The sequence below is a fragment of the Phyllobates terribilis genome, unplaced genomic scaffold, assembly GCF_046119375.1.
Source record: "Phyllobates terribilis strain yellow unplaced genomic scaffold, ASM4611937v1 Scaffold_4__5_contigs__length_816908805, whole genome shotgun sequence".
NCBI lineage: Eukaryota > Metazoa > Chordata > Amphibia > Anura > Dendrobatidae > Phyllobates > Phyllobates terribilis.
Genome location: NW_027362764.1, coordinates 37,105,227 through 37,129,737, shown reverse-complemented (window position 1 = coordinate 37,129,737; position 24,511 = coordinate 37,105,227). Strand labels below are relative to the sequence as shown.

Sequence of the window (24,511 nt, the reverse complement as noted above, 5' to 3'; positions counted from 1 at the left end):
CATACATAACACGATTGGGGATGAGGGCTGCCATGCATACCAGAATTGGGGGATAAGGGGTACCATACATACCAGGATTGGGGATGAGGGGGCAATACATACCAGGATTGGAGATGAGCAGTGCCATGCATACCAGGATTGTGGGATGAGGGGGCCAAACACACCAGGATTGGGGATGAGGGTGGCCATGCATACCAGGATTGGGGGATGAGGGGTACCATACATACCAGGATTGGAGATAAGGGGGGCCATGCATACGAGAATTGGGGATGAGGGTGCAATACATACCAGGATTGGGGTGAAGGGACCATGCATACCAGGATTGGGATGAGGGGGCCATACATACCAAGATTGGGGATGAGGGGGCCATACATACCAGGATTGGGGATGAGGGGGCCATACATACCAGGATTGGGGATGAGGGGGCCATACATACCAGGATTGGGGATGAGCAGTGCCATGCATACCAGGATTGTGGGATGAGGGTGCCATTCATACCAGAATTGGGGATGAGGGGGCCATCCATACGAGGATTGGGGATGAGGGGGCCATGCACACCAGGATTGGAGATGAGGGTGCCATACATACCAGGATTGGGGATGAGGGGTGCCATGCATACCAGAATTGGGGTATGAGGGGTACCATACATACCAGGATTGGGGATGAGGGGGCAATACTTACCAGGATTGGAGATGAGCAGTGCCATGCATACCAGGATTGTGGGATGAGGGGGCCATACACACCAGGATTGGGGATGAGGGCGGCCATGCATCACAGGATTGGGGGATGAGGGGTACCATACATACCACGATTGGAGAGAAGGGGGGCCATATATACCAGGATTGGGGATAAGGGGGCAATACATACCAGGATTGGGGATGAGCAGTGCCATGTATTCCAGGATTGGGGGATGAGGGGGCCATACATACCAGGATTGGGGATGAGCAGTGCCATGCATACCAGGATTGGGGATGAGGGGGCCATACATACCAGGATTGGGGATGAGGGGGCCATGCATATGAGGATTGGGGATGAGGGAGCCATGCATACCAGGATTGGGGATGAGGGCGTCATGTCTACCAGGATTGGGGATGAGGGGGGTCATGCCTACCAGGATTGGGGATGAGGAGGGTCATGCATACCAGGATTGGGATAAGGGGGCCATACATACGAGGATTGAGGATGAAGGGGCCATGCATACCAGGATTGGGGATGAGGGGCCAAGGCGTACCAGGATGGGGAAATTTACCAGTAGCTGCTGCATTTCCCACCCTAGGCTCATACTCGAGTCAATAAGTTTTCGCTGTTTTTTGTGGTAAAATTAGGTACTTCTGCTTATATTTGGGTCCGCTTATACTCGAGTATATACGGTAGGTTTATTCTCTTTTATTATTATTGAAAAATCTTGGATCACTAATTTCTCCTATTTTTTACAGGAAAAGTTGGGAATCAGAGTATTTAGAGAGGTAATAGGAATATTATTTAGAGCAGGAGTATCAAACAAGCGGCCCAAGGGCTACATGAGGCTCCTGAGGCTCTATTGTGCGGCCCTTAGGCCCCTGAGACAATCGCGTCCAGTGAGCCAGGGACCGCTGACGTCAGTGCTTCTTTTCAACTAAATGTGCGTCCTCGCAAAGGAAGCGAGATCAGGTGAGAAGAATTTTTTTTTATTTGTATGTAAAGAGCAGCAGAATGGGGGACATTGTTACAAGAAGGGGACATTATTACAGTACTCAGGGCGTTATTACATGACAAGGGACCATTACTACAAGCTTGGGATTTTACTACAAGACAGGGAACACTATTACATGATGGGAACATTATTACAGGACAAGCGACATTATTACAAGGTGAGGGACATTATTACAGGATTGGGGACATTTTTACAGGACAGAGTATATTATTACAGGATTGGATACTCTGTGCTCTCCAGGTTGATGGTTTGTTATTTTTCCAGTTTCTTGTTGGTGAGGGTAGGTGTAGCGCCGGCGTCCCTGCCCTCTGCTAGGCAGGGACGCTGTTCCCCTCACCCCTCTGCTCCGAGCCCGGCGTCCTCCTCCCGCTCTGCTGGCAGCGCGCGCTCCTTCCCGGCCACTGTGCTTAGGGCGCGCGCGCGCTCCCTCCCTCTTAAAGGGGCCGCGCGCGCCGTCCTAAGGAGTCCCCGGCCAATGGCCGGAGGACTTCACCATATATAAGGCACCTCCTCCAAAATGGAGGTGCCCGAGCAATGTTGTTGCACTGTTCTCTACTCTGCTTCAGCCCTCAAGTCCCGTTGCCAGTAACCTGCCAGATTCCTGCCAGTTTGCTGTCTGATTCCTGCCAGATATTCCGCTTACCTGCCTGCTAGCCTGAGGTCCGACGGTCTGCCTACCGACTCCTGTCAGTCTGTCTAAGGACCAGCTTGCCCGCTCACCTGGGAGCGCACTTCTGCTACCTGCCTGCTAGCCTGAGGTCCGACGGTCTGCCCTCCAACTCCTGTCAGTCTGTCTATGGACCAGCTTGCCCGCTCACCTGGGAGCGCTCATCTGCTGCCTGTCTGCTAGTCTACCTGGAGGCTCCGCCGTCACGTGCTGTGACCACCCGCCTGTCCAGAGACTCCTGCCCGCTCACCTGGGAGCGCTCATCTGCTGCCTGTCTGTTGGTCTACCTGGAGGCTCCGCCGTCACATGCTGTGACCACCCGCTTATCCAGTGACTCTCGCCTGCTCACCTGGGAGCTCACGTCTACCATCTGCCTGCTAGCCTACCTGGAGGCTCAGCCGTCACAGGTCGTACCTACCCTTTACCCAGAGACTGCCCCGGTCACTTGCCGTGACCTCCTGCCCGTTCATCCAGAGACTGCCCCGGTCACTTGCCGTGACCTCCTGCCCGTTCATCCAGAGACTGCCCCGGTCACTTGCCGTGACCTCCTGCCCGTTCATCCAGAGACTGCCCCGGTCACTTGCCGTGACCTCCTGCCCATTCATCCAGAGACTGCCCCGGTCACTTGACGTGACCTCCTGTCCGTTCACCCAGAGACTGTCCCGGTCACCTGCTGTGACCGCCTGCCCGTCTTCCCTGGTCGCCACCCGCTCCCTTACAAGGACCGCCCCCTTGTATAGTAGCTCAGAGGTTCCGCCTCCCAGACCCGTTACAGTAGGTTATTGCTGCCATCGGCTTCAGGGGTTTGGGAGGTCCGAAGATTGTACTCTCCTGTATAGATGGTATCTAGACCGAGTAACCAAAGGTCCGCTAACCTGGCTCCAGTCAATTACCCGTCCGGCACTGCCGGTCGGATGGAGTGAGATTGTGATTATTGTTTGTTGGTAGTGTTACAGGTTGTTGCAGGTTGTTGTAAATTGTGCCTACAGGGCGTAGAACTTGTAATATCAGAATCAGGTTGGCGGATAGCAAGGGTACTGGATACGCCCTTTGCCAGGGAAGAGACGGGCTACAGACCGTTCTCTGATAGAAATCCAGGATTGAAAGTGTTTAGAGTTAATATTCACGGCAGAATAATAGTGGAAAGCCCAATAGGGGTTTGTTGTAATACGGAGGTGGTCTAAACTGTTTGGGTGGGGCCGCTGGTGTCGGCGCAATTTTCTCGGGTGTGGTGGCTGATAAGTATAATATCCGGTTACATCATTATCTCTCTCTCTCCACATCTGTCTGCTCACTTCCCTTGCCGTTCTGTACCATGCTTCGGTGTCCTTAAGGGCTTCATGGTCCCTAAGGAGCTCCTTCTTATTCATTAACATTCTTCTATTCCTTCTCATCTGATCTTCTTCCAAGAGCTCGTAACCCTGACCATTTGAGGAGACTTTTCATGTTTTTCACATGCTTTTCTACTTCTCTCTCCGCCACTAACTCTTCGGGGGTGAATTCTGTGTGAGTTGACTGATTATTTCCACCCATGTTATAGCTTAAATCCTAGATGCAGCACTTCCGCTTTTGCTTGGGCTTTGGCAATCTCCTGTCCTCTATCTCAATCTCCTGCCTGTTCTCTATCTCTTCCTTCTGGGTTTAGAGCAGTAAGTCTATCGTGTATATTTAGTCGGAATACTTTTAGTTCTGGAAATGTGGCTGAAAAGGGGTGTATAACCCATTTGATGTCTAGGGAACGGGTCCTCAACCACTTTGGTGACTCACCAACCTTTTTCTGATATAGCTAGTACAAGACCTTGTACACAGCGAGAGCAAGTCATGAGAGATGTTATATAGGTATTAACATCTGTTTCCTCTATTTTTTTCTTTTCTCAGTTCCACCAAACACGGAACTTAAAACCTCATAAGTGTCAGACTGAAAACGAATATCTGATCAGCCACACTAAACAGTAATTTGCAAGTCACTGTCTGAATTAGACAAGTCAAAACTTAATCTTAGCACTTCAAACCCCAATGCAAGAGCGTCACACCTCGCTCTTTTCCCAGACCTTCCCAGGCCTTCAGCAATCTCCGGGCACGGTAAAGGTATATACAAATCCCCATTTGTATGAAATATTGTTTGAGTGAAGAAATGAAGTAATAGATGAGAAGCTTTTCCTTGCTGAAACGTTTCGAAAAGTCCGCAAAAACTTTGAGATTTTCATATGATGATGGAAGGTTCCTGTTTCTTCTAAGGTGCTCCATAAATTGTTCTTTAACATGAAAGTAGTGGCGTCTGACAATTACGTCCCTGGGTTGTTCTTTGGCAATGGAGCTCGGCTTTGGGAGTCTGTGTGCTCTATCAATGATCCTGACGATGTCATTTGAAGGATTGCTTTGAGGGTTTGCTTTAAATATTGGAGTAGGTTGAGTTGCTGGATATTTTCCAGGATCCTTTGTATTTTTAAATTATTTCGCCTGTTTCTATCCTCTTGGTCTACTAATTTGGCTTTAATTATTTTAATTTCCTTTTTAAGCATATTTTGGTTGTTCTCCATGACGTCTTGTCTAATTGTGATGTTTTCGATATTTGATTTGTTTTCCTGGACTTTTCCTTTTACTTCTGGGAGAGAAAACTGTAGAGAATCAAACCTTTTATTCATGTTGTTTTGCAGATCATTTTTGGAGGAAGTTATTAAGTTACAGAAGAATCGTTCTGAGGGGGTAAGGTTTTGTAGAGAGAAGTCCAGAGAAGAGTTGTCAGAGGGGGAGTCGAACTTTTGGTTGACAGGAAAAGTCTAATGGATTGGTTATGTCAAGCCTTGGTCGTTGTTTCTGTGGGCTTATATTTTTATTATTATTATTATTATTTATATAGCGCCATTGATTCCATGGTGCTGTACATAAGAAGGGGTTACATACAAAATACAGATATCACTTACAGTAAACAAACTAACAATGATAGACTGGTACAGAGGGAAGAGGACCCTGCCCTTGCAGGCTTACATTCTACAGGAATGGAGATGGAGACAGTAGGTTGGGGGGTGCAGCAGCTCCGGTGTTGTTGGGGAGGCAGCGAGGTCATTACAGGCTTTAGGTTTTCTTGAAGAGATGGGTTTTCAGGTTCTGTCTGAAGGATCCAAGTGTGGAGGATAATCGGACGTGTTGAGACGCAGAATTCCATAAGATGGGAAAAGAGGAAAAGAGGACATCGGTAAACCGCGCGCCGGCTGGCGCGCGCATTTTGAAGCTTTTTTTTTAAGCTTTTTTCACTGTTTTCAGAACATTAACAATAAGAACATGGAAGAGTCCAGGAGCCATTTGGTGAGCTGCATATCCTGCTACATGTTCACAGACTTGCCAGTGGAAAAGCCAAACTTCACATGCCAGAAATGCAAGCTTGTGTCCCTGTTGGAGGAAAAGTTGCGAAATCTAGAAGAGAGGTTAACTACCTTGAAAAACATTAAGGAAGGTGAAGAGTTCTTAGACAGAGCAGAATTATCTCTTCATGATTCAGAAAGAGAAGAAATTCGAACTGCACCTGACGAAACAGAGGAATGGAAGCATGTGACCCCGAGAAGCAGGAGGATCGAGAGGCAGTCAGCACCCATACTGCTCAGGAACCAGTACCAGGCTCTCACGCAGGAGAACCATGAAGAAATACAGCAAAATAAGACTTTGCCAGCAATGAATAACCTTGTAAGCCCTCAGAATCCTCCTGGATGGAGAAAGAAGAATGTTGTGAAGAAAAAACGGAGAGTGGTGGTCATGGGGGATTCCCTGTTAAGAGGAACAGAGGCCGCTATCTGCAGACCAGACATAACCTCAAGAGAAATGTGCTGTCTTCCAGGAGCAAAAATTAAAGATGTGTCTGACAGGATATCAAGACTCTTCAGACCTACAGATCACTACCCATTTCTGCTAATACATGTGGGGACAAATGACACCGCAAGAAAGGACCTGGAAACCATCTGCAGTGACTTTGAAGACTTAGGCAAGAAAGTGAAAGAATTGGGAGCGCAGGTGGTCTTCTCATCCATCTTCCCAGTGGATGGCCATGGAACAATGAGGTGGAATAAGATTCTACAGGTGAACAACTGGCTAAGTCGATGGTGCCGTCAACAAGGATTTGGATTTCTGGATCACGGAATGAATTACCTATACGATGGACTACTTGCTAGAGATGGGGTGCACCTTACGAAGACTGGAAAACATGTATTTGGAAGTCGCCTTGCTACACTCATCAGGAGAGCTTTAAACTAGAACAATGTTGGAAGGGAAGCAAAAGGCCAGAAAAAGCCATACAGCTGACAAATACTATTGAGATCTCTGCTACTGGAAGTGGAAAAGAAGAACAAAGACAAAAAAATCTAAATAATAAAAATATGGGAGGAAGAGAAACCAATCACAAACTAAAATGTTTTTATACAAATGCACAAAGCATGGGCAACAAACAAGGAGAATTGGAACTACTAATGCAGGAAAAGGAATATGATGTCATTGGAATCACTGAAACTTGGTGGGACGATACACATGATTGGAATAAAAGGCTAAAAGGATACAACTTATTTGCAAGAAACAGACTTGATCAACGAGGAGGAGGTGTTGCATTGTATGTTAGAAAAGCGTATATCTGCACAGAGATTGAAGCTTCAGAGACTGGGAGTTCTGTGGAAACTGTTTGGGTAAGAATACAAGGAGAGAACAACGGAAAGGACACCATTGTAGGCATTTACTACAGGCCACCTGGGCAAGCTGAAGATATGGATGAACTCTTTATGTATCAAATGACCAAGTTCTCCAAAAAATATGACGTAGTGGTCATGGGAGATTTCAACTATCCAGACATTTGTTGGGAATCTCTCTCAAGTAAGACTAACAGGTCAAGCAAATTCTTATCCTCTCTTGCTGACAACTTTATCTTCCAAAAGCTAGGGGAGAAAACAAGGGGATCTGCTACTTTGGATCTAATCCTTATAAACAGGGAGGAAATGGTTGAGGAGGTAAAGGTGGCTGGGACCCTAGGAGGCAGCGATCATGCTATTATAGAATTTTGGATAACTAGAGGAGGAAGACATGTGAAGACTCAAACTTCAAGGTTAGATTTTAGAAAGGCAGATTTTAAGAGACTCAGAAAGAGAATAGGAGGGATCCAATGGCTGGATGTCCTTAAGGACAAAAATGTCCAGGAAGGATGGGAAATTTTTAAAAATGAGATTCTCAAAGCACAATCGTTAACAATCCCGAAAAGTAGGAAGAATGGGAAGCATTTAAGGAAACCAGGATGGATGAACACAGAACTTAAACACATGCTAAAAAGAAAGAAAGAAATGTTTATTAAATGGAAAGAGGGAGGCATATCTAAAGAAGATTATAATGCAGTCTGCAGATCCTGCAGGGCACGTATCAGGTTAGCTAAAGCTGACAATGAATTAAGGCTTGCAAGAGATGTCAAAAGCAATAAAAAAGGATTTTGGGGGTATGTCAAAAGTAAAAGAAAAGTCAAAGATGCTATAGGATTTTTACAGGATGAAAATGGAGAAATGGTAAGAGAGGATGTTGAGAAGGCCGAACTTTTTAATTCCTATTTTGCATCTGTTTTCTCTCAGAAAGAAAATGTAACATCAACTGATCTTCACTGTCCTTTTAAAGGAATAGAGGAATCCAAGTTATCTGTAAACAGAAAGATTGTGAGGGAATATTTAGCTAACATAAATGAGTTCAAGTCTCCAGGTCCAGATGACTTACACCCCAGAGTACTGAAGGAGATCGTAGAAGAAATTTTAGAACCACTCTACATAATCCTTGAAAATTCTTGGAGAACAGGAGAAGTCCCAGAAGACTGGAGAAGAGCAAATGTTGTTCCTATCTTCAAAAAGGGGAAGAAGGTGGACACAGGGAACTATAGGCCGGTGAGTCTGACTTCTATACCAGGAAAGATCTTTGAACAAATTATTAAACAACATGTATGTAAGTAAATGGATAAGAATGAAATGATTAACCAGAGTCAGCATGGGTTTGTAACTAACAAGTCATGTCAGACAAACTTAATTTCCTTCTATGACAGAATCACTGACTGGGTGGATCAGGGAAATGCTGTAGATATAGTATATCTTGACTTCAGCAAAGCATTTGACAAAGTATCTCACACCATCCTTATTGAAAAAATGACCAAGTATGCAATGGACCAGGCAACTGTTAGGTGGATTCATAACTGGCTTAGTGATCGGACTCAAAGGGTGGTTGTAAATGGCTTCACATCCAGCTGGATGAATGTCTCAAGTGGGGTACCACAGGGCTCCGTCCTGGGACCTGTATTGTTCAACATCTTTATCAATGATTTAGATGAAGGAATTGAGGGTAAACTGATTAAATTTGCTGATGACACAAAGCTAGGAGGGATAGCTAATACTAGAGAAGAGAGAGAGAGGATTCAAAAAGACCTAAATAAACTGGAGCAGTGGGCAGCAACCAACAGAATGGTTTTTAACAGGGAAAAATGCAAAGTACTACATCTGGGCAATAAAAATGAAAAAAGCATATACAGAATAGGAGGAATAGAGCTAAGCAACAGTACATGTGAAAAAGACTTAGGTATACTAATAGATCATAGACTGAACATGAGTCAACAGTGTGATGCAGCAGCAAAAAAGGCAAATACAATTCTGGGATGTATTAACAGAAGCATACAGTCTAGATCACGTGAAGTCATTATCGGTCTTTACTCCTCTTTGGTCAGACCTCATCTGGAATACTGTGTACAGTTTTGGGCACCACATTTTAAAAAAGACATAGACAAACTGGAGCAAGTTCAGAGAAGAGCGACCAGAATGGTGACTGGTCTGCAAACCATGTCCTATGAGGAACGGTTGCAGGATTTGGGAATGTTTAGCTTGCAAAAAAGAAGACTGAGAGGAGACTTAATAGCTGTCTACAAATATGTCAAGGGCTGTCACATTGTAGAAGGATCATCTTTATTCTCATTTGCACAAGGAAAGACTAGAAGCAATGGGATGAAACTAAATGGGAGGAGACACAGATTAGATATTAGAAAAAACTTTTTGACAGTTAGGGTGATTAATGAGTGGAACAGGCTGCCACGAGAGGTGGTGAGTTCCCCTTCAATGGACGTCTTCAAACAGAGGCTGGACAGACATCTGTCTGAGAGGATCTAGTGAATCCTGCTTTGAGCAGGGGGTTGGACCAGATGACCCAGGAGGTCCCTTCCAACTCTACCATTCTATGATTCTATGATTCTATGATGGGGGAAATTCGGGAGAAATTTTGGAGATGATTGGGCGAGGAACGAATAAGTATGGAGGAGAGAAGGAGGTCTTGGGAGGACCGGAGATTATGTAAGGGAATATATAGGGAGATTAGTTCAGAGATATACAGAGGAGAAAGGTTACGGATGGCTTTGTAGGTCAGTGTTAGTTTGAACTGGATACGCTGGGGAAATCGGAGCCAGTGAAGGGATTTGCAAAGGAGGGTAGCAGAGGAGTAGCGAGGCGAGAGATGAGCCAGTCACGCAGCAGAGTTAAGGATGGACTGGAGGGGTGCGAGAGTGTTAACAGGTAGGCCACAGAGGAGGATGTTTTTGTAGTCGAGACGGGAGATGATGAGGGCATGCACAAGCAGTTCAGCAGATTGAGGGTTGAGGAAAGGACGGATTTTGGAAATATTTTTGAGCTGGAGGCGACAGGAGGTGGCGAGAGCTTGGGTGTCGGGTTTGAAGGACAGGGCAGAGTCAAGGGTTACTCCGAGGCAGCGGATTGCCGGTACAGGGGAAAGTGTGATGTCATTTATTGTGATATAAAGATCAGGTGGAGAGGATATGCGAGATGGGGGAAAGATGATGAGTTCAGTTTTGTCCACATTCAGCTTGAGGAAGCGAGAGGAGAAGAAGGAGGATATGGCTGCTAGACATGCTGGGATTCTGGACAGCAGAGAGGTGACGTCTGGGCCAGAGAGGTAGATCTGGGTGTCATCAGCGTACAGACGGTACTGGAAGCCATGGGACTTTATGAGCTGTCCCAGGCCAAGGGTATAGATTGAGAAGAGTGGGGGTCCTAGGACAGAGCCTTGAGGGACTCCAACAGAGAGGGGGCGGGGTGAGGAGGTAGTGAGGGAGTGGGACACGCTAAATGTGCGGTTAGAAAGGTATGAGGAGAACCAGGATAGGGCAAGGTCTTTGACGCCAGAGGAAGAGAGGATCTGTAGTAGGAGGCAGTGGTCAACTGTATGGAAAGCAGAGGACAGGTCAAGAAGAAGGAGTACAGAGAATTGTCTGTTAGCTTTGGCTGTAAGTAAGTCATTGGTGATTTTGGTAAGGGCAGTTTCGGTGGGATGGCGGGGGCAGAAGCCGGATTGTCAGTTGTTGAAGAGAGAGTTAGATGAGAAGTGGGAGGAAAGTTCAGCGTGAACGTGTTGCTCAAGTAGTTTGGAGGCGAATGAGAACAGCTATATGGGGTGTTAGCTGGACAAGGCGGTTGGGTCGAGGGATGGCTTTTTGAGGATGAGTGTGATTGTGGCATATTTGAAGGCAGCAGGGAAGGTACCAGAAATTATTGATAGGCTGAAGAGATGGGTTAGAGTTATGTCCCATGAATGGGAAATTTTACAGACTGCCCTGGACATTTTACATGCAGTGTTGCTTGTCTCGCAGTTTTCATATATTGTTGGTTGTTGCTATGCAGTAATGTTTAGCTTCCTTGTGTATGTCCTGTCTCTCTTCCTGTCTTTCACTCATGTGACTGTGTTGTGTCTAACCCCCCCTGTCTTCTTCCTGTCTTTCCTCATTCTCCATCTTGGCTCCATCAGAAGCTCATGTGCTCTCAGTCTGTCTGAGGAAAGTTCCTTTCTACCTGCTGCGTATGCATTTCACAAGTTCCTGTAAGAAAATAAACCCCTCGCCAATTGTAAGTACTGGTGAAAGAGACCCAGAGTCTCACAGAGCTAAATATATGCTAAAAAGAATGAACTCATACACTGCACTGTAAAAACTACTTGCTGTTCATATGTTCAGTCTTTTGAGTATTTTTAACCACTTCAGGTTTCCTAAGACATGAAGCGGCTAAAAGAAGTGACTGGTCCATTTGAAAAAATAAATAAAAACTGACGACTAAAAGATGTCAGACAAGACGACCAAAAAGAAGCAAAAAAAAAAGAAGAAAAAAAAAGTTACTTCGGGACAAAATAACGATTATGTGTCCTTAAGCGTCTTCCGTCTCAAAAACTCCGCTGATTGGCAGAAGTTTAAAAAAAAATTGTATGCCCATACCCTTCAGATAAGAATCCCATACACATTAGACTAAGTTTGCAACCCGCTGATATCAACAGGTTTCGCTGACAGTCCAATGTGTATGGGTGGAGATAAGAATCCAGCATGTCTGATATCGGACTGAAGATCCTTTTGTTGTCTAAGTGATAAGCTGCAGCCAGTGATGTCTAGCAGCGGCTCTCATAGAGAACACAGAACGCTCAGCCGTGTGATCAATCCTGTATATGGGAGAACGGGGCAAGATAACTGCCGGCCGAACACTCGGAAAGCTGTCTATAGGGTAGGGAGGCTTTAGTCAATTTCTTATTCAGTTGACAGACAACTGTATTTTTAGTCTAGCACACTGACCTTATAATGTAGTGGAAAGAGGGTTTCCCTTTTTCGGGTTTCCCTTTTTCAGGATGGTTAAAGATTAATTATTTTTCTCAATATCAGATTTATTCAAACACTAGATGGTGGCCCGATTAGAACGCATCGGGTATTCTAGAATATGTATGCGGCCGACCGGGCGCAATGAGCAGAACGTTGTTTAAATTTTGCGCCAATCTCGCTGATTGGTCGCGGTCGCCCGGCAGACGCGATCAATCAGCAGAGCGTTGTTTACATTTGGCGCCAATCTCGCTGATTGGTCGCTGTCGGCCGGCAGACGCGACCAATCAGCAGAGCGGTGTTTAAATTTGGCGCCGACCTCGCTGATTGGTCGCGGCCGGCCACCGCGACCAATCAGCACAGTGGTGTTTAAATTTGGCGCCAATCTCGCTGATTGGTCGCGGTCGGCCGGCCACCGCGACCAATCAGCAAAGCGACGTTTAAATTTGCCGCCTATATCGCTGATTGTTCGCGGCCGGCCACCGCGACCAATCAGCAGAGCGGCGTTTAAATTTGGCGCCAATCTCGCTGATTGGTCGCGGCCGCCAGCAGCGACCAATCAGCAGAGCGTTGTTTAAATTTGGCGCCAATCTCGCTGATTGGTCGCGGTCGGTCGGCAGATGCGACCAATCAGCAGAGAGTTGTTTAAATTTGGCGCCAAAATCGCTGATTGGTAGCGGTCGCCGGCGGCCACGACCAATCAGCAGAGCGTTGTTTACATTTTGCGCAAATCTCGCTGATTGGTCGCGGTCGGCCGGCGGCCGCGACCAATCAGCAGAGCGGTGTTTAATTTTAGCGCCAATCTCGCTGATTGGTCGCGGCCGGCCACCACGACCAATGAGCAGAGCGGCGTTTAAATTTGCCGGCCATCTCGCTGATTGGTCGCGGTGGCCGGTCGCGATTAATCAACACAGCGACGTTTAAATTTGCCTGACATCTCGCTGATTGGTCGCGGCCGGCCACCACGACCAATCAGCAGAGCGGCGTTTAAATTTGCCGCCCATCTCGCTGATTGGTCGCCGTGGTCGGCCGCTACCAATCAGCAGAGTGGCGTTTAAATTTGCCGCCCATCTCGCTGATTGGTCGCCGTGGCTGGCCGCTACCAATCAACAGAGCTGTGTTTAAATTTGCCGCCCATCTCGCTGATTGGTCGCGTCGGCCGGCCACCGCGACCAATCAGCAGAGCGGCGTTTAAATTTGCCGCCCATCTCGCTGATTGGTCGCGGTGGCCGGCTGTTACCAATCAGCAGAGCGGCGTTTAAATTTGCCACCCATCTCGCTCATTGGTCGCGGCCGGTCACCGCGACCAATCAGCAGAGCGGCGTTTAAATTTGCCGCCCATCTCGCTGATTGGTCGCGGCCGGCCACCGCGACCAATCAGCGTCGTATTAGTGTGGGCCCGGGAGCGGCGCTGCTTGTGCGGCTCCGTATTAGCATGGACCGGGGAGCGGCGCTGCCTGTGCGGCTCCTTCTGCTGCAAGAAGTCGGGAGATGAGCGGCTGCTCGCAGCAGAAGCATCCCGACCGGCGGCGCCGCTCTCCGGTCCTCCGTTCACACTTGCTGTCGGGAGATCAGCGGGCCAAGCCGCTAATCTTCCGACGTTAGCCGCATGGCGGTCAGCGGCGCCGGTCGGGGTAGTTGTGCTGCTAGCACCGCTCATCTCCCCGCTGCATCGCCGCTGATCTCCGTTCCGCAGATGAGCCGCTAACGACCGCCATCTTTTTTCAGAAATCCCGCGGCGCTGATTGGCCGCTGCCGGACCAATGAGCGACACGGGATTTCCAGGACAGACCGTCAGACAGACGGGATAAGACAATTATATAGTAGACTAGATGGTGGCCCGATTCTAACGCATCGGGTATTCTAGAATATGTATGCGGCCGACCGGGCGCAACTAATCAGCAAAGCAGTGTTTAAATGGGTTGCGCACTACTTTAAATTAACCCCCCAATGTATCCCCCTGGGGCCCCTAATGAATTTTGGAGGACCGGGGAGCGAGGCCGCCGGTCTGGGTACTTCTGCTGCGAGCAGCCGGGAGATGACCGGCTAGTACAGGGTGAGCGTGGGAGCGGGTGAGCGTGGGAGGGTGAGCGTGGGAGCGGGTGAGCGTGGGAGGGTGAGCGTGGGAGCGGGTGAGCGTGGGAGGGTGAGCGTGGGAGCGGGTGAGCATGGGAGGGTGAGAATGTGAGGGTGTAAGCGTGTGAGGGTGAGCGTGTGAGGGTGAGCGTGGAAGCGTGTGAGGGTGAGCATGGGAGCATCAGAGTGTGAACGTCCGAGCGTGAGCGTCCGAGCATGAGCGTCAGAGCGTGAGCGTCCGAGCGTGAGCGTCCGAGCGTGAGCATCAGAGCATGAGCGTGAGCGTCAGAGCGTGAGCATCAGAGTGTGAGCGTCAGAGCGTGAGCGTCAGAGCGTGAGCGTGAGCATCAGAGCGTGAGCGTGTGAGCGTGAACGTCAGAGTGTGAACGTCCGAGCGTGAGCGTCAGAGCGTGAGTGTGAGCGTCCGAGCGTGAGCGTCCGAGCATGAGCGTCAGAGCATGAGCGTGAGCGTCCGAGCGTGAGCGTCCGAGCGTGAGCGTCAGAGTTTGAGAGTGAGCATCAGAGCGTGAGCGTAAGCCTCAGAGCGTGAGCGTCAGAGTTTGAACATGAGCCTCAGAGCGTGAGCATCAGAGCGTGAGCGTCAGAGCGTGAGCGTCAGAGCGTGAACGTGAGCATCCGAGCGTGAGCGTCCGAGCGTGAGCGTCAGAGTCTGAGCGTGAGCGTCAGAGCCTGAACGTCAGAGCCTGAGCGTCAGAGCGAGAGCGTGAGCTTCAGAGTCTGAGTGTGAGTGTCAGAGCCTGAACGTCAGAGCCTGAGCGTCAGAGCGTTAGCGTCCGAGCGTGAGCGTCAGAGCGATAGCGTGAGCATCCGAGCGTGAGCGTCCGAGTGTGAGCGTCAGAGCGTGAGAGCGTCAGAGCGTGAGCTTCAGAGCGTGAGCGTCAGAGCGTGAGCGTGGGCGTCAGAGCGGGAGCGTCAGAGCGTGAGTGTAAGCGTCAGAGCGTGAACGTGAGCGTCCGAGCATGAGCGTCAGAGTCTGAGCGTGAGCGTCAGAGCATGAGCGTCCGAGCGTGAGCGTCAGAGCAAGAGCGTCAGAGCAAGAGCGTCTGAGCGTCAGAGCGTGAGCGTCAGAGCATCAGAGCGTGAGCGTCAGAGCATCAGAGCGTGAGCGTCAGAGCTTGAGCGTCAGAGCATAAGCGTCAGAGCATCAGAGCTTGAACGTCAGAGCGTGAGCGTCAGAGCGTGAGCGTGTGAGCATGAGCATCAGAACGTGAGCGTCAGAGCAAGAGCGTTTGAGCGTGAGCGTCAGAGCGTGAGCGTCAGAGCATCAGAGCGTGAGCGTCAGAGCATCAGAGCGTGAGCGTCAGAGCATCAGAGCGTGAGCGTCAGAGCTTGAGCGTCAGAGCATAAGCGTCAGAGCATCAGAGCGTGAGCGTCAGAGTCTGAGCGTGAGCGTCCGAGCGCGAGCGTCAGAGCGCGAGCATCAGAGCGTGAGCATCAGAGCATCAGAGCGTGAGCGTCAGAGAATCAGAGCGTGAGCGTCAGAGCTTGAGCGTCAGAGCATGAGCATCAGAGCATCAGAGCGTGAGCGTCAGAGCATGAGCGTGTGAGCGTGAGCGTCAGAGCGTGAACGTGAGCATCCGAGCGTGAGCGTCAGAGCGTGAGCGTCCGAGCGTGAGCGTCAGAGCGTGAGCGTCAGAGTCAGAGCATGAGCGTCAGAGCGTGAGGGTCAGAGCGTGAGTATCAGAGCGTGAACGTGAGGGTCCGAGCGTGAGCGTGTGAGCGTCAGAGCGTGAGCGTCAGAGCATCAGAGCGTCAGAGCGTGAGCTTCAGAGCGTGAGCGTCAGAGCGTGAGCGTCAGAGCGCGAGCGTCAGAGCGTGAGCGTCAGAGCATCAGAGCGTGAGCATGAGCGTCAGAGCATCAGAGCGTGAGCATGAGCGTCAGAGCGTCAGAGCGTGAACGTCAGAGCGTGAGCGTGTGCGTCAGAGCGTGAACGTGAGCTTCCGAGCGTGAGCGTCAGAGCGTGAGCGTCCGAGCGTGAGCGTCAGAGCGTGAGCGTCCGAGCGTGAGCGTCAGAGCGTCCGAGCGTGAGCGTCAGAGCGTGAGCATCAGAGCGTGAGCATGAACGTGAGCGTCAGAGCGTGAGCGTCAGAGCGTGAGCATCAGAGCGTGAGGTTAAGAGCGTGAGTGTGATCGTCAGAGCGTGAGCGTCAGAGCGTGAGTGCCAGAGCGAGAGCGTGAGCGTCAGAGCGTGAGCGTCAGAGCGTGAGCATGAGCGTCAGAGCGTGAGCTTCTGAGCGTGAGCGTGAGCGTCAGAGCGTGTGAGCGTCAGAGCGTGAGCGTCAGAGTGTGAGCATCCGAGCGTGAGCGTCAGAGCGTGTAAGCGTCAGAGCGTGAGCATCCGAGCATGAGCATCAGAGCGTGAGCGTCAGAGTCTGAGCGTGTGCGTCAGAGCTTGAGCGTCAGAGTCTGAGCATGAACGTCAGAGCGTGAGCGTCCGAGCGTGAGCGTCAGAGCGTGAGCGTCAGAGTCTGAGCGTGAGCTTCAGAACGCGAGCGTCAGAGCGTGAGCGTCAGAGCGCGAGCATCAGAGCGTGAGCATCAGAGCATCAGAGCGTGAGCGTCAGAGCATCAGAGCTTGAGCGTCAGAGCTTGAGCGTCAGAGCATGAGCATCAGAGCATCAGAGTGTGAGCGTCAGAGCATGAGCGTGTGAGCGTGAGCGTCAGAGCGTGAACGTGAGCATCCGAGCGTGAGCGTTAGAGCGTGAGCGTCCGAGCGTGAGCGTCAGAGCGTGAGCGTCAGAGTCAGAGCATGAGCGTCAGAGCGTGAGCGTCAGAGCGTGAGTGTCAGAGCGTGAGCGTCAGAGTCAGAGCATGAGCGTCAGAGCGTGAGCGTCAGAGCGTGAGTGTCAGAGCGTGAGTGTCAGAGCGTGAGCATCAGAGCGTGAACGTGAGCGTCCGAGCTTGAGCGTGTGAGCGTCAGAGCGTGAGCGTGAGCGTCCGAGCGTGAGCGTCAGAGCATCAGAGCGTCAGAGCGTGAGCTTCAGAGCGTGAGCGTCAGAGCGTGAGCGTGGGCATCAGAGCGTGAGCGTCAGAGCGCGAGCGTCAGAGCGTGAGCGTCAGAGCATCAGAGCGTGAGCATGAGCGTCAGAGCATCAGAGCGTGAGCATGAGAGTCAGAGCGTGAGCGTCAGAGCGTGAGCGTGTGAGCGTGAGCGTCAGAGCATGAACGTGAGCTTCTGAGCGTGAGCGTCAGAGCGTGAGCGTCCGAGCGTGAGCGTCAGAGCGTGAGCGTCAGAGCATCAGAGCGTCAGAGCGTGAGCTTCAGAGCGTGAGCGTCAGAGCGTGAGCGTGGGCGTCAGAGCGTGAGCGTCAGAGCGCGAGCGTCAGAGCGTGAGCGTCAGAGCATCAGAGCGTGAGCATGAGCGTCAGAGCATCAGAGCGTGAGCATGAGCGTCAGAGCGTCAGAGCGTGAGCGTCAGAGCGTGAGCGTGTGAGCGTGAGTGTCAGAGCGTGAACGTGAGCGTCAGAGCGTGAACGTGAGCTTCCGAGCGTGAGCGTCAGAGCGTGAGCGTCCGAGCGTGAGCGTCAGAGCGTCCGAGCGTGAGCATCAGAGCGTGAGCATGAACGTGAGCGTCAGAGCGTGAGCGTCAGAGTGTGAGCATCAGCGCGTGAGGTTAAGAGCGTGAGTGTGATCGTCAGAGCGTGAGCGTCAGAGCGTGAGTGCCAGAGCGAGAGCGTGAGCGTCAGAGCGTGAGCATGAGCGTCAGAGCGTGAGCTTCTGAGCGTGAGCGTGAGCGTCAGAGCGTGTGAGCGTCAGAGCGTGAGCGTCAGAGTGTGAGTATCCGAGCGTGAGCGTCAGAGCGTGTAAGCGTCAGAGCGTGAGCATCCGAGCGTGAGCATCAGAGCGAGAGCGTCAGAGTCTGAGCGTGTGCGTCAGAGCTTGAGCGTCAGAGTCTGAGCGTGAACGTCAGAGCGTGAGCGTCCGAGCGTGAGCGTCAGAGCGTGAGCGTCAGAGTCTGAGCGTGAGCTTCAGAACGCGAGCGTCAGAGCGTGAGCGTCCGAGCGCGAGCGTCAGAGCGCGAGCATCAGAGCGTGAGCATCAGAGCATCAGAGCGTGAGCGTCAGAGCATCAGAGCTTGAGCGTCAGAGCTTGAGCGTCAGAGCATGAGCATCAGAGCATCAGAGCGTGAGCGTCAGAGCATGAGCGTGTGAGCGTGAGCGTCAGAGCGTGAACGTGAGCATCCGAGCGTGAACGTCAGAGCGTGAGCGTCCGAGCGTGAGCGTCAGAGCGTGAGCGTCAGAGTCAAAGCATGAGCGTCAGAGCGTGAGCGTCAGAGCGTGAGCGTCAGAGTCAGAGCATGAGCGTCAGAGCGTGAGCGTCAGAGCGTGAGTGTCAGAGCGTGAGTGTCAGAGCGTGAGCATCAGAGCGTGAACGTGAGCGTCCGAGCTTGAGCGTGTGAGCGTCAGAGCGTGAGCGTGAGCGTCAGAGCATCAGAGCGTCAGAGCGTGAGCTTCAGAGCGTGAGCGTGGGCATCAGAGCGTGAGCGTCAGAGCGCGAGCGTCAGAGCGTGAGAGTCAGAGCATCAGAGCGTGAGCATGAACGTCAGAGCATCAGAGCGTGAGCATGAGAGTCAGAGCGTGAGCGTCAGAGCGTGAGCGTGTGAGCGTGAGCGTCAGAGCATGAACGTGAGCTTCCGAGCGTGAGCGTCAGAGCGTGAGCGTCCGAGCGTGAGCGTCAGAGCGTGAGCGTGAGCATCAGAGCGTGAGCGTGAACGTGAGCGTCCGAGCGTGAGCGTGAGCGTCAAAGCGTGAGCATCAGAGCGTGAGCGTAAGAGCGTGAGTGTGATCGTCAGAGCGTGAGCGTCAGAGCGTGAGTGCCAGAGCGAGAGCGTGAGCGTCAGAGCGTGAGCGTCAGAGCGTGAGCATGAGCGTCAGAGCGTGAGCTTCAGAGCGTGAGCGTGAGCGTCAGAGCGTGTGAGCATCAGAGCGTGAGTGTCAGAGTGTGAGCATCCGAGCGTGAGCATCAGAGCGTGAGCGTCAGAGTCTGAGCGTGTGCGTCAGAGCTTGAGCGTCAGAGTCTGCGCGTGAACGTCAGAGCGTGAGCGTCCGAGCGTGAGCGTCAGAGCGTCAGAGCGTGAGCGTCAGAGTCTGAGCGTGAGCTTCAGAACGCGAGCGTCAGAGCGTGAGCGTCCGAGCGCGAGCGTCAGAGCGCGAGCATCAGAGCGTGAGCATCAGAGCATCAGAGCGTGAGCGTCAGAGCATCAGAGCTTGAGCGTCAGAGCTTGAGCGTCAGAGCATGAGCATCAGAGCATCAGAGCGTGAGCGTCAGAGCGTGAGCGTCAGAGCATGAGCGTGTGAGCGTGAGCGTCAGAGCGTGAACGTGAGCATCCGAGCGTGAACGTCAGAGCGTGAGCGTCCGAGCGTGAGCGTCAGAGCGTGAGCGTCAGAGTCAAAGCATGAGCGTCAGAGCGTGAGCGTCAGAGTCAGAGCATGAGCGTCAGAGCGTGAGCGTCAGAGCGTGAGTGTCAGAGCGTGAGTGTCAGAGCGTGAGCATCAGAGCGTGAACGTGAGCGTCCGAGCTTGAGCGTGTGAGCGTCAGAGCGTGAGCGTGAGCGTCAGAGCATCAGAGCGTCAGAGCGTGAGCTTCAGAGCGTGAGCGTGGGCATCAGAGCGTGAGCGTCAGAGCGCGAGCGTCAGAGCGTGAGCGTCAGAGCATCAGAGCGTGAGCATGAACGTCAGAGCATCAGAGCGTGAGCATGAGAGTCAGAGCGTGAGCGTCAGAGCGTGAGCGTGTGAGCGTGAGCGTCAGAGCATGAACGTGAGCTTCCGAGCGTGAGCGTCAGAGCGTGAGCGTCCGAGCGTGAGCGTCAGAGCGTGAGCGTGAGCATCAGAGCGTGAGCGTGAACGTGAGCGTCCGAGCGTGAGCGTGAGCGTCAAAGCGTGAGCATCAGAGCGTGAGCGTAAGAGCGTGAGTGTGATCGTCAGAGCGTGAGCGTCAGAGCGTGAGTGCCAGAGCGAGAGCGTGAGCGTCAGAGCGTGAGCGTCAGAGCGTGAGCATGAGCGTCAGAGCGTGAGCTTCAGAGCGTGAGCGTGAGCGTCAGAGCGTGTGAGCATCAGAGCGTGAGTGTCAGAGTGTGAGCATCCGAGCGTGAGCGTCAGAGCGTGTAAGCGTCAGAGCGTGAGCATCCGAGCGTGAGCATCAGAGCGTGAGCATCAGAGTCTGAGCTTGTGCGTCAGAGCGTGAGCGTCAGAGTCTGAGCGTGAACGTCAGAGCGTGAGCGTCAGAGCGTGAGCGTCCGAGCGTGAGCGTCAGAGCGTGAGTGTGAGCGTCAGAGCGTGAGCGTCAGAGCGTGAGTTTCATAGCGTGAGCGTCAGAGTGTCAAAGCGTGAACGTGTGCGTCCGAGCGTGAGCGTCAGAGCGTGAGCGTCAGAGCGTGAGTGTGAGCGTCAGCGTGAGCGTCCGAGCGTGAGCGTCAGAGTGTGAGTGTGAGCATCAGAGCTTGAGCTTCCGAGCGTGAGCATCAGAGCGTGAGCGTCTGAGCGTGAGCGTCTGAGCGTGAGCGTCAGAGCGTGAGTGTGAGCGTCCGAGCGTGAGCGTCCGAGCATGAGCGTCAGAGCATGAGCGTGAGCGTCAGAGAGTGAGCGTCCGAGCGTGAGCGTCCGAACGTGAGCGTCAGAGCGTGAGAGTGAGCATCAGAGCGTGAGCGTAAGCCTCAGAGCGTGAGCGTCAGAGTGTGAGTGTGAGCGTCAGCGTGAGCATCCGAGCGTGAGCGTCAGAGTGTGAGTGTGAGCGTCAGAGCGTGAGTGTCAGAGCGTGAGCATGAGCGTCAGAGCGTGAGCGTCAGAGCGTGAGCTTCAGAACGTGAGCGTGAGCGTCAGAGCATGTGAGCGTCAGAGCGTGAGCATCCGAGCGTGAGCGTCAGAGAGTGAGCATCCGAGCGTGAGCGTCAGAGCGTGTGAGCGTCAGAGCGTGAGCATCCGAGCGTGAGCATCAGAGCGTGAGTGTCAGAGCGTCAGAGTCTGAGCATCAGAGCGTGAGTTTCATAGCGTGAGCGTCAGAGTGTCAAAGCGTGAACGTGTGCATCCGAGCGTGAGCGTCAGAGCGTGAGCGTCAGAGCGTGAGTGTGAGCGTCAGCGTGAGCGTCCGAGCGTGAGCGTCAGAGTGTGAGTGTGAGCATCAGAGCGTGAGCTTCAGAGCGTGAGCGTCCGAGCGTGAGCGTCAGAGCGTGAGCGTCTGAGCGTGAGCGTCAGAGCGTGAGTGTGAGCGTCCGAGCGTGAGCGTCCGAGCATGAGCGTCAAAGCATGAGCGTGAGCGTCAGAGAGTGAGCGTCCGAGCGTGAGCGTCTGAGCGTGAGCGTCAGAGCGTGAGAGTGAGCATCAGAGCGTGAGCGTAAGCCTCAGAGCGTGAGCGTCAGAGAGTGAGTGTGAGCGTCAGCGTGAGCAGCCGAGCGTGAGCGTCAGAGTGTGAGTGTGAGCGTCAGAGCGTGAGCGTCAGAGCGTGAGCATGAGCGTCAGAGCGTGAGCGTCAGAGCGTGAGCTTCAGAACGTGAGCGTGAGCGTCAGAGCATGTGAGCGTCAGAGCGTGAGCATCCGAGCGTGAGCGTCAGAGAGTGAGCATCCGAGCGTGAGCGTCAGAGCGTGTGAGCGTCAGAGCGTGAGCATCCGAGCGTGAGCATCAGAGCGTGAGTGTCAGAGCGTCAGAGTCTGAGCGTGTGCGTCAGATCGTGAGCGTCAGAGTCTGAGCGTGAGCGTCAGAGCGTGAACGTGAGCATCAGAGCGTGAGAGTCAGAGCGTGAGCGTCCGAGCGTGAGCGTCAGAGCGTGAGTGTGAGCGTCAGAGCGTGAGCGTCAGAGCGTGAGCTTCATAGCGTGAGCGTCAGAGCGAGAGCGTGAGCATCAGAGCGTGAGCGTCAGAGCGTGAACGTGAGCGTCCGATCGTGAGCGTCCGAGCGTGAGCGTCAGAGCGTGAGCGTCAGAGCGTAAGAGCGTGAACGTGTGCGTCCGAGCGTGAGCGTCAGAGAGTGAGCGTCTGAGTGTGAGCGTCAGAGCGTGAGTGTGAGCGTCAGCGTGAGCGTCCGAGCGTGAGCGTCCGAGCGTGAGCGTCAGAGTGTGAGTGTGAGCGTCAGAGCGTGAGCGTCAGAGCGTGAGCTTCAGAGCGTGAGCGTCCGAGCGTGAGCGTCAGAGCGTGAGCGTCTGAGCGTGAGCGTCAGAGCGTGAGCGTCTGAGCGTGAGCGTCAGAGCGTGAGCGTGAGCGTCCGAGCGTGAGCGTCCGAGCATGAGCGTCAGAGCATGAGTGCGAGCGTCAGAGAGTGAGCGTCCGAGCCTGAGCGTCTGAGCGTGAGCGTCAGAGCGTGAGAGTGAGCATCAGAGCGTGAGCGTAAGCCTCAGAGCGTGAGCGTCAGAGTGTGAACATGAGCCTCAGAGCGTGAGCATCAGAGCGTGAGCGTCAGAGCGTGAGCGTCAGAGCGTGAATGTGAGCGTCCGAGCGTGAGCGTCAGAGCATCAGAGCGTCAGAGCGTGAGCTTCAGAGCGTGAGCGTGGGCGTCAGAGCTTGAGCGTCAGAGCGCGAGCGTCAGAGCGTGAGCATCAGAGCGTGAGCATGAGCGTCAGAGCGTGAGCGTCAGAGCGTGAGCGTGTGAGCGTGAGCGTCAGAGCGTGAACGTGAGCTTCCGAGCGTGAGCGTCAGAGCGTGAGCGTCCGAGCGTGAGCGTCAGAGCGTGAACGTGTGCGTCCGAGTGTGAGCATCCGAGCTTGAGCGTCAGAGCGTGTAAGCGTCAGAGCGTGAGCATCCGAGCGTGAGCATCAGAGCGTGAGCGTCAGAGTCTGAGCTTGTGTGTCAGAGCTTGAGCGTCAGAGTCTGAGCGTGAGCGTCAGAGCGTGAGCGTCTGAGCGTGAGCGTCAGAGCGTGAGCGTCAGAGTCTGAGCGTGAGCTTCAGAACGCGAGCGTCAGAGCGTGAGCGTCCGAGCGCGAGCGTCAGAGCGCGAGCATCAGAGCGTGAGCATCAGAGCATCAGAGCGTGAGCGTCAGAGCATCAGAGCTTGAGCGTCAGAGCTTGAGCGTCAGAGCATGAGCATCAGAGCATCAGAGCGTGAGCGTCAGAGCATGAGCGTGTGAGCGTGAGCGTCAGAGCGTGAACGTGAGCATCCGAGCGTGAGCGTCAGAGCGTGAGCGTCAGAGTCAGAGCATGAGCGTCAGAGCGTGAGCGTCAGAGCGTGAGTGTCAGAGCGTGAGCGTCAGAGCGTGAGCGTCAGAGTTAGAGCATGAGCGTCAGAGCGTGAGCGTCAGAGCGTGAGCGTCAGAGCGTGAGTGTCAGAGCGTGAGCATCAGAGCATCAGAGCGTGAGCGTCAGAGCATCAGAGCTTGAGCGTCAGAGCTTGAGCGTCAGAGCATGAGCATCAGAGCATCAGAGCGTGAGCGTCAGAGCATGAGCGTGTGAGCGTGAGCGTCAGAGCGTGAACGTGAGCATCCGAGCGTGAGCGTCAGAGCGTGAGCGTCAGAGTCAGAGCATGAGCGTCAGAGCGTGAGCGTCAGAGCGTGAGTGTCAGAGCGTGAGCGTCAGAGCATGAGCATCAGAGTTAGAGCATGAGCGTCAGAGCGTGAGCGTCAGAGCGTGAGTGTCAGAGCGTGAGTGTCAGAGCGTGAGCATCAGAGCGTGAACGTGAGCGTCCGAGCTTGAGCGTGTGAGCGTCAGCGTGAGCGTGAGCGTCCGAGCGTGAGCGTCAGAGCATCAGAGCGTGAGCTTCAGAGTGTGAGCGTCAGAGCGTGAGCGTGGGCGTCAGAACGTGAGCGTCAGAGCATCAGAGCGTGAGCATGAGCGTCAGAGCATCAGAGCGTGAGCATGAGAGTCAGAGCGTGAGCGTCAGAGCGTGAACGTGAGCTTCCGAGCGTGAGCGTCAGAGCGTGAGCGTCCGAGCGTGAGCATCAGAGCGTGAGCGTGAACGTGAGCGTCCGAGCGTGAGCGTCAGAGCGTGAGCGTCAAAGCGTGAGCGTCAGAGCGTGAGCGTCAGAGCGTGAGCGTCAAAGCGTGAGCATCAGAGCGTGAGCGTAAGAGCGTGAGTGTGATCGTCAGAGCGTGAGCGTCAGAGCGTGAGTGCCAGAGCGAGAGCGTGAGCGTCAGAGCGTGAGCATGAGCGTCAGAGCGTGAGCTTGTGAGCGTGAGCGTCAGAGCGTGTGAGCGTCAGAGCGTGAGCGTCAGAGTGTGAGCATCCGAGCGTGAGCGTCAGAGTGTGTAAGCGTCAGAGCGTGAGCATCCGAGCGTGAGCATCAGAGCGTGAGCGTCAGAGTCTGAGCGTGTGCGTCAGAGCGTGAGCGTCAGAGTCTGAGCGTGAGCGTCCGAGCGTGAGCGTCAGAGCGTGAGTGTGAGCGTCACAGCGTGAGCGTCAGAGCATGAGTTTCATAGCGTGAGCGTCAGAGCGAGAGCGTGAGCGAGAGTGTGAGCGTGAGCGTCAGAGCGTGAGCGTCAGAGCATGAGCGTCCGAGCGTGA

At 53.2% G+C, this 24,511-nt stretch overlaps 1 pseudogene; it reads left to right on the top strand.

Moving 5' to 3' along the window:
* Positions 1 to 11,108: 11,108 nt before the first annotated feature.
* Positions 11,109 to 24,511, top strand: part of LOC141264868 (uncharacterized) — a 68,268-nt pseudogene continuing 54,865 nt past the window's right edge.